Here is a 13,299-nt window from a genome sequence, read left to right on the forward strand (position 1 = left end):
AATCGGCCAAATTGAATTTTTCAAAAGTTCACTCATCTTTAATAGACATATATATATAGGCTCAAAAACTTGCTAAATAAACCCTAGCGTAGTTGAGTTTACCATCACTAAATTTAATCAATTGTCCTAAAATATTTGCTTGGCAGTAGATTCATGGATATTGCTCACGAAGCATACAGTAAGTCTTTGAGCACAGGTTTCAATTGCTCCGTTACATTCACTTTCCCATGTAGTTACTTCAGATTAACAAAGGATAACCTTTAACTAAATACATGTTTCAGATAATGTGAAATCAGGCAATACATAGAAAACAATTTGAAGGTAACATTCACAGTATCATTGGCTCTCCAGCATGAAGGAGTGCATACAACTGTATAAGCTGTTCTAGTTCATTACACCTTATCTCTGCAGCACACTGATACTGCATTATCACCAAGCTGTGCAAACTAAATACTGTAATAATTTATCAGGATGTCATAAAACCCATTTATGTGTAATGAATAAACATAAACAAATAAATATCAAGTGAATATTTCCCTGAATAACTAATTAAATGTAGCAGTAACTAAGTGCTATGAGAGCTTTATCCTACTAAAAAGCAATGCCTTCTATCATACCAGGTCTATTTATCCCAATATACTGTAGTATACTGTTAGTTTATTATTACTATATATTAAATATGATGTCACCAATGCCCTATCCAAATACTTATAACTCATGAGGATTGATGTGACATTGCCCTGGGCACCTAGTATAAATTACAAACACCAGCTCAGCACATTGTTTTAATCAAAAAATCTGATTTAAACAGCTTACATTCAATCTCGCATCTATTGTATTCATGAACCACAGCACACAATGCTTTATTTAGCCATCTATTTTTTACTGAATACAGAACATGGTTTATATTAAGCTGTGTAAGTGAGCCAACATTTTTCAATGTTATTATTAAGCGTTGTATAAAGTGCAATTAACCCCTTGAGAAACCCTTAACCTGTTCAGGATGCAGCGTGTATGCATACACCCGGCATCCCGAGTCCTTAAGGACGTAGGGCGTATGGATACACCCGTGGGAATTCCGGTCCCCGCCGCTAGCCAGTTGGGGACTGGACCGGGATGCCTGCTGAAATCATTCAGCAGGCATCCCGGCACATTGCCAAGTGGGGTCCTGAGACTCCCCCCATGTCAGCGATTATAGAAAATCGCATATCAATTCAGACATGCGATTTTCTACTATTCCAGGCTGACTGGGTCTCTGGTGACCCGATCGCCCAGAAAATAAGGATGATCGGAGCGGTCAGTGACAGCCCCGATCATCCTGAGGGATAGGAGCGAGGTTGCAGTGCTGCAACCTCCTCCTATCCCCTGCCATTAGTCAGCACTGAGTGCTGACCAATGGCAGTTGAAGACAGGGGGTTGCCATGGAAACCCTCTGCTCTGCCCACCCCTGGATGTTGGGCAGAACGGGGGGAGAAGATGGCGGCCGGTACCTGTGGAGAAGATGCCGTGGGGACAGATGATCGTCGGTGACATCAGCGGAGATCAGCGGCGCAGGTAGGGAGGCGATGGTGTGGAGCATGAAGGGAGGTGGCAGTAAAGCGATCTTTACTGCTGCCTTCCTAGTGGAAGCCAAGCTGCAACTCCCAGCATGCCCAGACAGCCAAAGGCTATCTGGGCATGCTGGGAGTTGTAGTTTTGCAACATCTGGAGGGTCACAGTTTGGAGACCACTATGACAGTGGTGCCCAAACGATAGCCCTCCAGATGTTGCAAAACTACAACTCTCAGCATGCCTAGACTGCCCAGGCATGCTGGGAGTTGTAGTTCTGTAACATCCCTCCCTTCAGATTTTGCAATTTTCATGAAAATTTGGAAAATTGCTGCTATACTTTGAAGCCCTCTAAGTTTTTACAAAAAGTAAAAATATGTCCATTTTATGATGCCAACATAAAGTAGACATATTGTATTCGTGAATCAATATAAAATGTATTTGGAATATCAATTTTCTTTACAAGCACATAGTTTCAAAGTTAGAAAAATGCAAAATTTTCTAAATTTTTATGAAATTTGGGGATTTTTCACCAAGAAAGGATGCAAGTAACAACGAAAATTTACCACTAAAATAAAGTAGAATATGTCACGAAAAAGCAATCTCAGAATCAGAATAATCAGTAAAAGCATCCCAGAGTTATTAATGCTTAAAGTGACAGTGGTCAGAATTGCAAAAAATGGCTCCGTCCTTAAGGTGAAAATGAGCTGCGTCCTTAAGGCATTAAGGATGCGCTACCAATTTTACTTTGTAATGACATCAGTCATTTTACCCAAAAATCTACAGCAAAACCAAACTGAAGGGAAAAAAAAGCCATTTTATAACTTTTGGAAAATAACTTCCTTTGGAGAATACAGCAGCTGATAATTACTGGAAGGATTAAGATTTTTAAATAGAAGTAATTTACAAATCTGTTTAACTTTCAGGCACCAGTTGAAAAATATTGCTTTCCACCAGGTACCCCTTTAAGTATTACAGTTTTTTTTTTTCCTTGCTTGGTGTAGAAATGAATAGACTGTGCAGAATCCAGATAAGTAAGTGTTACGCCGAGCGCTCCGGGTCCCCGCTCCTCCCCGGAGCGCTCGCTACACTCTCGCCACTGCAGCGCTCCGGTCAGATCCACTGACCCGGTGCGCTGCGATACCGCCTCCAGCCGGGATGCGATTCGCGATGCGGGTGGCGCCCGCTCGCGATGCGCACCCGGCTCCCGTACCTGACTCGCTCTCCGTCGGTCCTGTCCCGGCGCGCGCGGCCCCGCTCCCTAGGGCGCGCGCGCGCCGGGTCTCTGCGATTTAAAGGGCCACTGCGCCGCTGATTGGCGCAAGTGGTTCTAATTAGTGTGTTCACCTGTGCACTCCCTATGTATACCTCACTTCCCCTGCACTCCCTCGCCGGATCTTGTTGCCATTGTGCCAGTGAAAGCGTTTCCTTGTGTGTTCCTAGCCTGTGTTCCAGACCTCCTGCCGTTGCCCCTGACTACGATCCTTGCTGCCTGCCCCGACCTTCTGCTACGTCAGACCTTGCTTCTGTCTACTCCCTTGTACCGCGCCTATCTTCAGCAGTCAGAGAGGTTGAGCCGTTGCTAGTGGATACGACCTGGTCACTACCGCCGCAGCAAGACCATCCCGCTTTGCGGCGGGCTCTGGTGAACACCAGTAGTGACTTAGAACCGGTCCACTAGCACGGTTCACGCCAATCCCTCTCTGGCACAGAGGATCCACCTCCTGCCAGCCGGCATCATGACAGTAGATCCGGCCATGGATCCCGCTGAAGTTCCTCTGCCAGTTGTCGCCGACCTCACCACGGTGGTCGCCCAGCAGTCACAACAGATAGCGCAACAAGGCCACCAGCTGTCTCAACTGACCGTGATGCTACAGCAGCTACTACCACAGCTTCAGCAATCATCTCCTCCGCCAGCTCCTGCACCTCCTCCGCAGCGAGTGGCCGCTTCAGGCCTACGACTATCCTTGCCGGTTAAATTTGATGGGGACTCTAAATTTTGCCGTGGCTTTCTTTCTCAATGTTCCCTGCACTTGGAGATGATGTCGGACCAGTTTCCTACTGAAAGGTCTAAGGTGGCTTTCGTAGTCAGCCTTCTGTCTGGAAAAGCTCTGTCATGGGCCACACCGCTCTGGGACCGCAATGACCCCGTCACTGCCTCTGTACACTCCTTCTTCTCGGAAATTCGAAGTGTCTTTGAGGAACCTGCCCGAGCCTCTTCTGCTGAGACTGCCCTGTTGAACCTGGTCCAGGGTAATTCTTCCGTTGGCGAGTACGCCGTACAATTCCGTACTCTTGCTTCAGAACTATCCTGGAATAATGAGGCCCTCTGCGCGACCTTTAAAAAAGGCCTATCCAGCAACATTAAAGATGTTCTGGCCGCACGAGAAATCCCTGCTAACCTACATGAACTCATTCATCTAGCCACTCGCATTGACATGCGTTTTTCCGAAAGGCGTCAGGAGCTCCGCCAGGATATGGACTTTGTTCGCACGAGGCGTTTTTTCTCCCCGGCTCCTCTCTCCTCTGGTCCCCTGCAATCCGTTCCTGTGCCTCCCGCCGTGGAGGCTATGCAGGTCGACCGGTCTCGCCTGACACCTCAAGAGAGGACACGACGCCGCATGGAGAATCTCTGCCTGTACTGTGCCGGTACCGAACACTTCCTGAAGGATTGTCCTATCCGTCCTCCCCGCCTGGAAAGACGTACGCTGACTCCGCACAAAGGTGAGACAGTCCTTGATGTCGACTCTGCTTCTCCACGTCTTACTGTGCCTGTGCGGATAGCTGCCTCTACCTTCTCCTTCTCTACTATGGCCTTCTTGGATTCCGGATCTGCAGGAAATTTTATTTTGGCCTCTCTCATCAACAGGTTCAACATCCCGGTGACCAGTCTCGCCAGACCCCTCTACATCAATTGTGTTAACAATGAAAGATTGGACTGTACCATACGTTTCCGCACGGAGCCCCTCCTAATGTGCATCGGACCTCATCACGAAAAAATTGAGTTTTTGGTCCTCCCCAATTGTACTTCCGAAATTCTCCTTGGACTACCCTGGCTTCAACACCATTCCCCAACCCTGGATTGGTCCACTGGGGAGATCAAGAGTTGGGGTACCTCTTGTTTCAAGGACTGCCTTAAACCGGTTCCCAGTACTCCTTGCCGTGACCCTGTGGTTTCCCCTGTAACCGGTCTCCCTAAGGCCTATATGGACTTTGCGGATGTATTTTGCAAAAAACAAGCTGAGACTCTACCTCCTCACAGGCCTTATGACTGTCCTATTGACCTCCTCCCGGGCACTACTCCACCCCGGGGCAGAATTTATCCTCTCTCCGCCCCAGAGACTCTTGCTATGTCTGAGTACATCCAGGAGAATTTAAAAAAGGGCTTTATCCGCAAATCCTCCTCTCCTGCCGGAGCCGGATTTTTCTTTGTGTCCAAAAAAGATGGCTCCCTACGTCCTTGCATTGACTACCGCGGTCTTAACAAAATCACGGTAAAGAACCGCTACCCTCTACCTCTTATCTCTGAACTCTTTGATCGCCTCCAAGGTGCCCACATCTTTACCAAACTGGACTTAAGAGGTGCTTATAATTTCATCCGCATCAGAGAGGGGGATGAATGGAAAACGGCGTTTAACACTAGAGATGGACACTTTGAGTATCTGGTCATGCCCTTTGGCCTGTGCAACGCCCCTGCCGTCTTCCAAGACTTTGTTAATGAAATTTTTCGTGATCTCTTATATTCCTGTGTTGTTGTGTATCTGGACGATATCCTGATTTTTTTCTGCCAACCTAGAAGAACACCGCCAGCATGTCCGCATGGTTCTTCAGAGACTTCGTGACAATCAACTTTATGCCAAGATGGAGAAATGTCTGTTTGAATGTCAATCTCTTCCTTTCCTAGGATACTTGGTCTCTGGCCAGGGACTACAAATGGATCCAGACAAACTCTCTGCCGTCTTAGATTGGCCACGCCCCTCCGGACTCCGTGCTATCCAACGTTTTTTGGGGTTCGACAATTATTACAGACAATTTATTCCACATTTTTCCACCATTGTGGCTCCTATCGTGGCTTTAACCAAAAAGAATGCCAATCCTAAGTCATGGCCTCCTCAAGCGGAAGACGCCTTTAAACAGCTCAAGTCTGCCTTTTCTTCTGCTCCCGTGCTCTCCAGACCTGACCCATCTAAACCCTTCTTATTGGAGGTAGATGCCTCCTCAGTAGGAGCGGGAGCGGTCCTTCTACAAAAAAATTCTTCCGGGCATGCTGTTACTTGTGGTTTTTTTTTTTCTAGGACCTTCTCTCCGGCGGAGAGGAACTACTCCATCGGGGATCGAGAGCTACTAGCCATTAAATTAGCACTTGAGGAATGGAGGCATCTGCTGGAGGGATCAAGATTTCCAGTTATTATTTACACCGATCACAAGAATCTCTCCTATCTCCAGTCTGCCCAACGGCTGAATCCTCGCCAGGCCAGGTGGTCTCTGTTCTTTGCCCGATTTAATTTTGAAATTCACTTTCGGCCTGCCGATAAGAACATTAGGGCCGATGCTCTCTCTCATTCCTCGGATGCCTCGGAAGTAGAGCTCTCTCCGCAACACATCATTCCTCCTGACTGCCTGATCTCCACTTCTCCAGCCTCCATCAGGCAAACTCCTCCAGGGAAGACCTTCGTCACTCCACGCCAACGCCTCGGAATCCTCAAATGGGGTCACTCCTCCCATCTCGCAGGCCATGCGGGCATCAAGAAATCCGTGCAACTCATCTCTCGTTTCTATTGGTGGCCGACTCTGGAGACGGATGTCGTTGATTTTGTGCGGTTCTGCACTGTCTGTGCCCGGGATAAGACTCCTCGCCAGAAGCCCGCTGGTCTTCTTCATCCTCTGCCTGTCCCCGAACAGCCTTGGTCTCTGATTGGTATGGACTTTATTACAGACTTATCCCCATCCCGTGGCAACACTGTTGTTTGGGTGGTCGTTGATCGATTCTCCAAGATGGCACATTTCATCCCTCTTCCTGGTCTTCCTTCAGCGCCTCAGTTGGCAAAACAATTTTTTGTACACATTTTTCGTCTTCACGGGTTGCCCACGCAGATCGTCTCGGATAGAGGCGTCCAATTCGTGTCAAAATTCTGGAGGGCTCTCTGTAAACAACTCAAGATTAAATTAAACTTTTCTTCTGCTTATCATCCTCAATCCAATGGGCAAGTAGAAAGAATTAACCAGGTCCTGGGTGATTATTTACGGCATTTTGTTTCCTCCCGCCAGGATGACTGGGCAGATCTTCTACCATGGGCCGAATTCTCGTATAACTTCAGAGTCTCTGAATCTTCTTCCAAATCCCCATTTTTTGTGGTGTACGGCCGTCACCCTCTTCCCCCCCTCCCTACTCCCTTGCCCTCTGGTTTGCCCGCTGTGGATGAAATAACTCGTGATCTTTCCACCATATGGAAAGAGACCCAAAATTCTCTATTACAGGCTTCATCACGCATGAAGAAGTTTGCTGATAAGAAAAGAAGAGCTCCCCCCATTTTTTCTCCAGGAGACAAGGTATGGCTCTCCGCTAAATATGTCCGCTTCCGTGTTCCTAGCTACAAATTGGGACCACGCTATCTTGGTCCTTTCAAAATTTTGTGCCAGATTAATCCTGTCTCTTACAAACTTCTTCTTCCTCCTTCTCTTCGTATTCCTAATGCCTTTCACGTTTCTCTTCTTAAACCACTCATCATCAACCGTTTCTCTCCCAAACTTGTTTCTCCCACTCCTGTTTCCGGCTCCTCGGACATCTTCTCAGTAAAGGAGATACTGGCCTCCAAGAAGGTCAGAGGGAAAACCTTTTTTTTGGTCGATTGGGAGGGCTGTGGTCCTGAAGAGAGATCCTGGGAACCTGAGGACAATATCCTAGACAAAAGTCTGCTCCTCAGGTTCTCAGGCTCTAAGAAGAGGGGGAGACCCAAGGGGGGGGGTACTGTTACGCCGAGCGCTCCGGGTCCCCGCTCCTCCCCGGAGCGCTCGCTACACTCTCGCCACTGCAGCGCTCCGGTCAGATCCACTGACCCGGTGCGCTGCGATACCGCCTCCAGCCGGGATGCGATTCGCGATGCGGGTGGTGCCCGCTCGCGATGCGCACCCCGGCTCCCGTACCTGACTCGCTCTCCGTCGGTCCTGTCCCGGCGCGCGCGGCCCCGCTCCCTAGGGCGCGCGCGCGCCGGGTCTCTGCGATTTAAAGGGCCACTGCGCCGCTGATTGGCTTGCTGCCTGCCCCGACCTTCTGCTACGTCCGACCTTGCTTCTGTCTACTCCCTTGTACCGCTCCTATCTTCAGCAGTCAGAGAGGTTGAGCCGTTGCTAGTGGATACGACCTGGTCACTACCGCCGCAGCAAGACCATCCCGCTTTGCGGCGGGCTCTGGTGAACACCAGTAGTGACTTAGAACCGGTCCACTAGCACGGTCCACGCCAATCCCTCTCTGGCACAGAGGATCCACCTCCTGCCAGCCGGCATCGTGACAGTAAGCTAATAAACATAATCATGTACCTTTTGTATTTGTTACTTATTTTATTAGAAACTCAAATCTACATATGGAAGTATACTTTCTAATAAGTTTTTATGTGACTTATTGGAGGAGTACCTTAAAGCTGACCTATCAGGGCTTCTAACCTTGAATTTATAGATACCTTTGCTAAGCAAATTGCCCCTTAAGCACTGGGATATCCTAGTTATATGTAATATGCAAACTAGGTCTAAAAGCCAACAGGACATTGCCCTGGGATGCATAAGCCTAGAAGGTGAAGCGCATTTACTGTTGAGGAACACCCTTGTGCCTGGTTGAAAAGGCCTATACAAAACTAATAACTGCATCTGTTGATGATCTGAATTACCAAAGCAGTGCAAGTACAGTTGTGCAGTTCAGGCCACTGGGAGAACCAGACATTACAGTGCATGCGCCAGGCGTCAATTAAAATTCACCTGTAAGGGATCTGAAGCAGCGGCACAGCAGAGAGGACAACCAAAATGGTGTCCAAGTTGACTGAAAAATACACCCAGTGCTTGTGCTGTAATCAGAGTAATGTAGATATTTAAAAAGGTAATGCAGGGACGTTCCTCTACAGTAATGGGGCTAAATCTTGCCAGACTTGTGCCACCCTAGGAAATGCCCCATTGGATTTTAGACCTAATTTGCTGAAGTCTTTCTACGGATTTAGGGAAAAAAAAGCCCTATTAAACCATGTCCTTGGTTTATACTGTAAAACTCTACTGAAAGGTCTGGTTTAAGTTCTATTTACTAGTCACACATTGTTCTATAAAAAAAAGTATTTAGTCAGCTCTAAGGGCATTCATACATGTAGTTGTTATGATACAGTAACTGTCTCATACTAGAGAACCACACAAAAGGAAAAAAAATAAACGCTAATTGTCATGGGATTGCAGCAAGAATAAGAGAAGCAAACGGTTTTCATGTTCTTTATGTATACTTGCCCTAAAATCACAGGTATTAGTGGCAAACAACATGCATTTTTCGGTCGAGGGGAATGTGTGCTCTGAGAGCTGCCTCGCTACATCGAGAAGTTGGGTGTAGCAAGGAGCAGAGTGCTGGGTGAGCTGGCTCCTTCCCTCCATTGTTCAAAGCTGTGCAATAGAAATAAAAATTTGAATGCCCAGAATACTTATCCATTCACTTAGAGTAAGCCATCTTTTTAAAGTTCTTCCTCCACACTAAAAACCAGTATACTGGGTTTAGTGCAGGTGAATTAGCTGTCAGTTAGCTGACAGTTCTTGAAAAAATCCTGAAATGTGCGTTGAAGTTGGAGGAATGCGGTGGCTTTTCTCTATTATGGGTAAGATGCATTTATTCCAGTTACCTGGGCAGTAGCAGAGTTGATCCTAATAATCCATTAGTAGACATTTTACATATGCTCTAAAAGAGACCATATTTTACAGTAATATTTCAACATCCCGGTATCCTATTATTCAAATGTGGATTTTGTGGATCAGCATTATGTGGAGTCCTAATTATTATTGGTACTATTATCTAGCCGCTAGCACTTTCTCCTTTGCACACTTTATTTGTGTTGTAGATGGGGATAACCAAATACCATAATCATGCATGCTACATTTGTAATTACTGTTATTGTGTTTTAAATTATCAATAAAATTGTAATTTTATATGAAGGGCTGTATATACTGTTTGTCTTTTTGGTATACAATACATCTGTAGTACGTTCTTTCATTTCACTTTGTTTTCTCCCCAAGACTATGTCAGGTTGCCTAACTATATATTTTGAAACACAATTTGAATCTTACATCTGCTATCTAGGCTACAACAACCAGATGCAAAACAACAATGAACAAGAAAGTTGGCAGTTGCAGAAAACAGCAGTGATTTCCCTTAAAGGAAAACTGTCACATGTTTTGTCCCGCACTATCCACAGGTACCTGTGGATAGTGCGGGAGACACTGAACAATTTGAGTCCTACCTTGCCCGGATCCGCTGCGGCGTTTGCCCGTTACAGGTCTTTTTCTGTGTATTAAAATTAGCACTTAACTGGCAAAGGCGGGGTTACTGCCTTCAACTGCCACTGTGTTGTAACCGCCGCCCTGCCCGCAGCACCGCCCGGCTAATGAATATTCATATATTGCCTTACTATGTTGGCTCATATCGGCCGAGTCCCGGACGCTACTGCGCATGTGCGGGATTTCTCACTACACCCAGAAGCGGTCTTCAGCGCTGCTTCATTCGTCCGGAGCAGCGCTGAAGTAAGGGTGTAGGCAGTTTGAGACTCGGCCGATATGAGACAACATAGTAAGGCAATATATGAATATTCATTAGCCGGGCGGTGCTGCGGGCAGGGCAGCGGTTACAACACAGTGGCAGTTGAAGACAACCCCGGTAATCTCTAGCCAAAATCCATTTACCTACTTTGATTGTTGATAATTGATTGTTTCCCTCCTCTTTGTGACCCAAAGCTCAGCATTCCTAAATCAGTTCAGGTTTATTGAGGGACATCATGTTGGGCAATGATGACTAATAGCACAATGAAAAAAATGATATCCTAGTCTATAATCTTACGTTTTACTATTGCATCAAACTTTAGTCTCTACAGTTCCTATTCTTCCAAAAAAAATGGTTTTTATTTGCATATTTTTAAAGCAATGAATGTTAATTTAAGGGAAAAATATGAAGGTTTTTCATGTATCCAACTATACTTAATATCATTTTCCCTCTGAAGGTCAGTATGATTATAGAGATACCTCATTTATACATTTTTTTTAATGTAATTAAAAAAATATTTTCAATAATTGTTTAGCATCGCCATATTCTGACTACTTTAACTTTTTTTATTTTTCACACAGGGTAAAATTTTGTGGTGTACTTTACATTATACACACAATTTTAATCTTTGTCATCAAAAACCATTGCAGACACAATTGCAGGCTGATTATGGATGAAAATGGTTTAACGCTGTGTGATCATAGGCTAAGGAGATATGTGAGAGCTTTTTTTTTTTTACACTTTTTTACTTTGTACCATTGTGAGATACTGCGGTGGGGATTGTACATCACTTTTCATTTTATATTTCTTGGAATGCAGCTGGACCAAAAATTGCCAAATTTCACATTTTTCTCTCCCACATTTCTTCTTCACTTTGCGAGTTTTATAACATATAACAGTTACGACATTTCCACACACTGCAATACAAATTATGTACACTTTTGTTTTGCTTTGATTATATTTTTTGGGGAAAAAAATACATCTTTTTAAAAACCTATTTTAATGAACATTTGTTTCATTTTAATTCCCCTCGGAGATTGGAGCACAGAGGCTTTCAGAAGACCCCTGGCTGTCATGACAACATATCAGCCCCCTGCAACTGAATCTTAGGGAAAGGAAAATGTAAAAAGATTCAGGACATTGACTGGCACCTGTTATCTAACTACAGAGAACCTGTAGTTGCTATTGACTCTGGGATTAGTCTAAATATGTACCTAACTTAATAATGTTTTTAAGGAGACTACATTTCCAAATCTGGACTGCCACTCAAAAAACATAGCTTGAAATGTTGTCCTACTCTCAACCAATGAAGACAACAAAATATGTAAAAACATATACCATATTTTTCGCCGTATAAGACGCACTTTTTCTTCCCCAAAACTGGGTTGGAAGTTGGTGCGTCTTATACGGCAAATACCTGTCCTATCGCGGTGGTCCCTGCGGCCATCAACGGCTGGGACCCGCGGCTTATACAGGACATCACTGATCGTGGTGATGCCCTGTATTAACCTTTCAGACACAGCTATCAAAGCTGACTGGCGTGTCTGAAGCGAAAATAACACTAACCCGGCTGTTCAGTCGGGCTGTTCGGGACTGCCACGGTGAAATCGCGACGTCCCAAACAGGTTACAGGACACCAGGAGGGACCTTACCTGCCTCCTCGGTGTCTGCTCCGTGCCGGGATCCCCTGCATGGCCGGCGCTCTCCTTTGTCGTCATCACGTCGTTGCACACGCCATCCCGTCATCCATTAGGAGCGGCGTGCGTAGCAACGTCATGGCGCTGACTGAGAGCGAGGATACCGGGCAGAAGACGTTTGGGAGCAATAGGGACACCCCGGGGATGCGGCGACAGCGATGGAGCGACATCAAGGGCAGCGGTGACGAGCGGTGACAGGTCCGGAGTGGAGGGGACACGTGAGTACTACCTCCTATACCAGTGGTCTTCAACCAGCGGACCTCCAGATGTTGCAGAACTACAACTCTCAGCATGCCCGGATAGCCAATGGCTGTCCGGGCATGCTGGGAGTTGTAGTTTTGCAACATCTGAAGGTCCGCAGGTTGAAGATCACTGTCCTATACTTTACACTGTGTTTGGTTCAGAATCTTTATTTTCAAGATTTTTATCCTATAAAATTAGGTGCGTCTTATATGCCGGAGCGTCTTATATGACAAAAAAATACGGTACATTGCATTTATTATAAAACCTGCCTAGGAAAAATAGAAAACGGAATGCCTTTGTTGCACCCAGATGACCACCTTTATTAACTTTACCTTTTTCTTCTTCCACTCAAAAGCCATATATCCTTTTATTTATTGACACTAATTTGTGGTCTATTAGAAGTGAAGTACATACTATGCTTATACCTACTCAATGCACCCTTTACACCTAGACTTTGTCCATTAATACATTCATCAATGTTTCATTCTGTTTTCTTACATGGTGGAGCTGATGGCATACAAGGCACAGTATTTTGCCCTTTCACTTTATGGATCTATTTTGGGCATTGCATATCTTAATAGCCTCTATACACAAAGCATCTGGATCTTCACAGGAACAAACAACATTTTTCAAGTATACACTCTAGGGTTGCAAAAGCTTCCAGATACATCCTGACTCTTCAGATAGAGATAATGACAGGGTAGAAAATGCTTTTTAACAAACAATTTAAGAAACATTCAGCATGATCTTTACATACCTCAAAAGACCATTATACAAAGGTCACTTCTCTACATCAAAGCCTCTGAAAGCTGAAGAAACATTCACTTCATAAGACAAGTAAAAACCCCATTGTAATTAATCAGGGCTCAAGTCCTGCAGAAACTCATGGAAACGGAGTTCCTGCACTTTTATCACAGCAGGAACGCAGTTCCCATTAGCAGGAGTCCTGCAGGACCAGCCCTTAAAGGGGTACTCCACCCCTAGACATCTTATCCTGGGGGTCCCGCCACAGGGGACCCCAGCGATCTTGGCTGCGGC

The 13,299-nt window shown here is 45.7% G+C and overlaps 1 protein-coding gene and 1 long non-coding RNA gene across 5 annotated transcripts in view; one reads left to right on the top strand and one right to left on the bottom strand.

Moving 5' to 3' along the window:
• The window catches only part of GRID1 (glutamate ionotropic receptor delta type subunit 1), a 1,339,076-nt gene that overhangs the window by 1,188,716 nt on the left and 137,061 nt on the right, over window positions 1-13,299 (bottom strand). The gene's annotated exons all lie outside the window — the stretch shown is intronic.
• LOC130282508 (uncharacterized) overlaps window positions 10,305-13,299 on the top strand; it is a 52,224-nt gene continuing 49,229 nt past the window's right edge. Inside the window, exon 1 of the long non-coding RNA XR_008846428.1 lies at window positions 10,305-10,438. This is a non-coding gene — a long non-coding RNA (uncharacterized LOC130282508). The remainder of the gene's footprint in view (window positions 10,439-13,299) is intronic.

This window comes from Hyla sarda, chromosome 7 (assembly GCF_029499605.1).
Source record: "Hyla sarda isolate aHylSar1 chromosome 7, aHylSar1.hap1, whole genome shotgun sequence".
NCBI lineage: Eukaryota > Metazoa > Chordata > Amphibia > Anura > Hylidae > Hyla > Hyla sarda.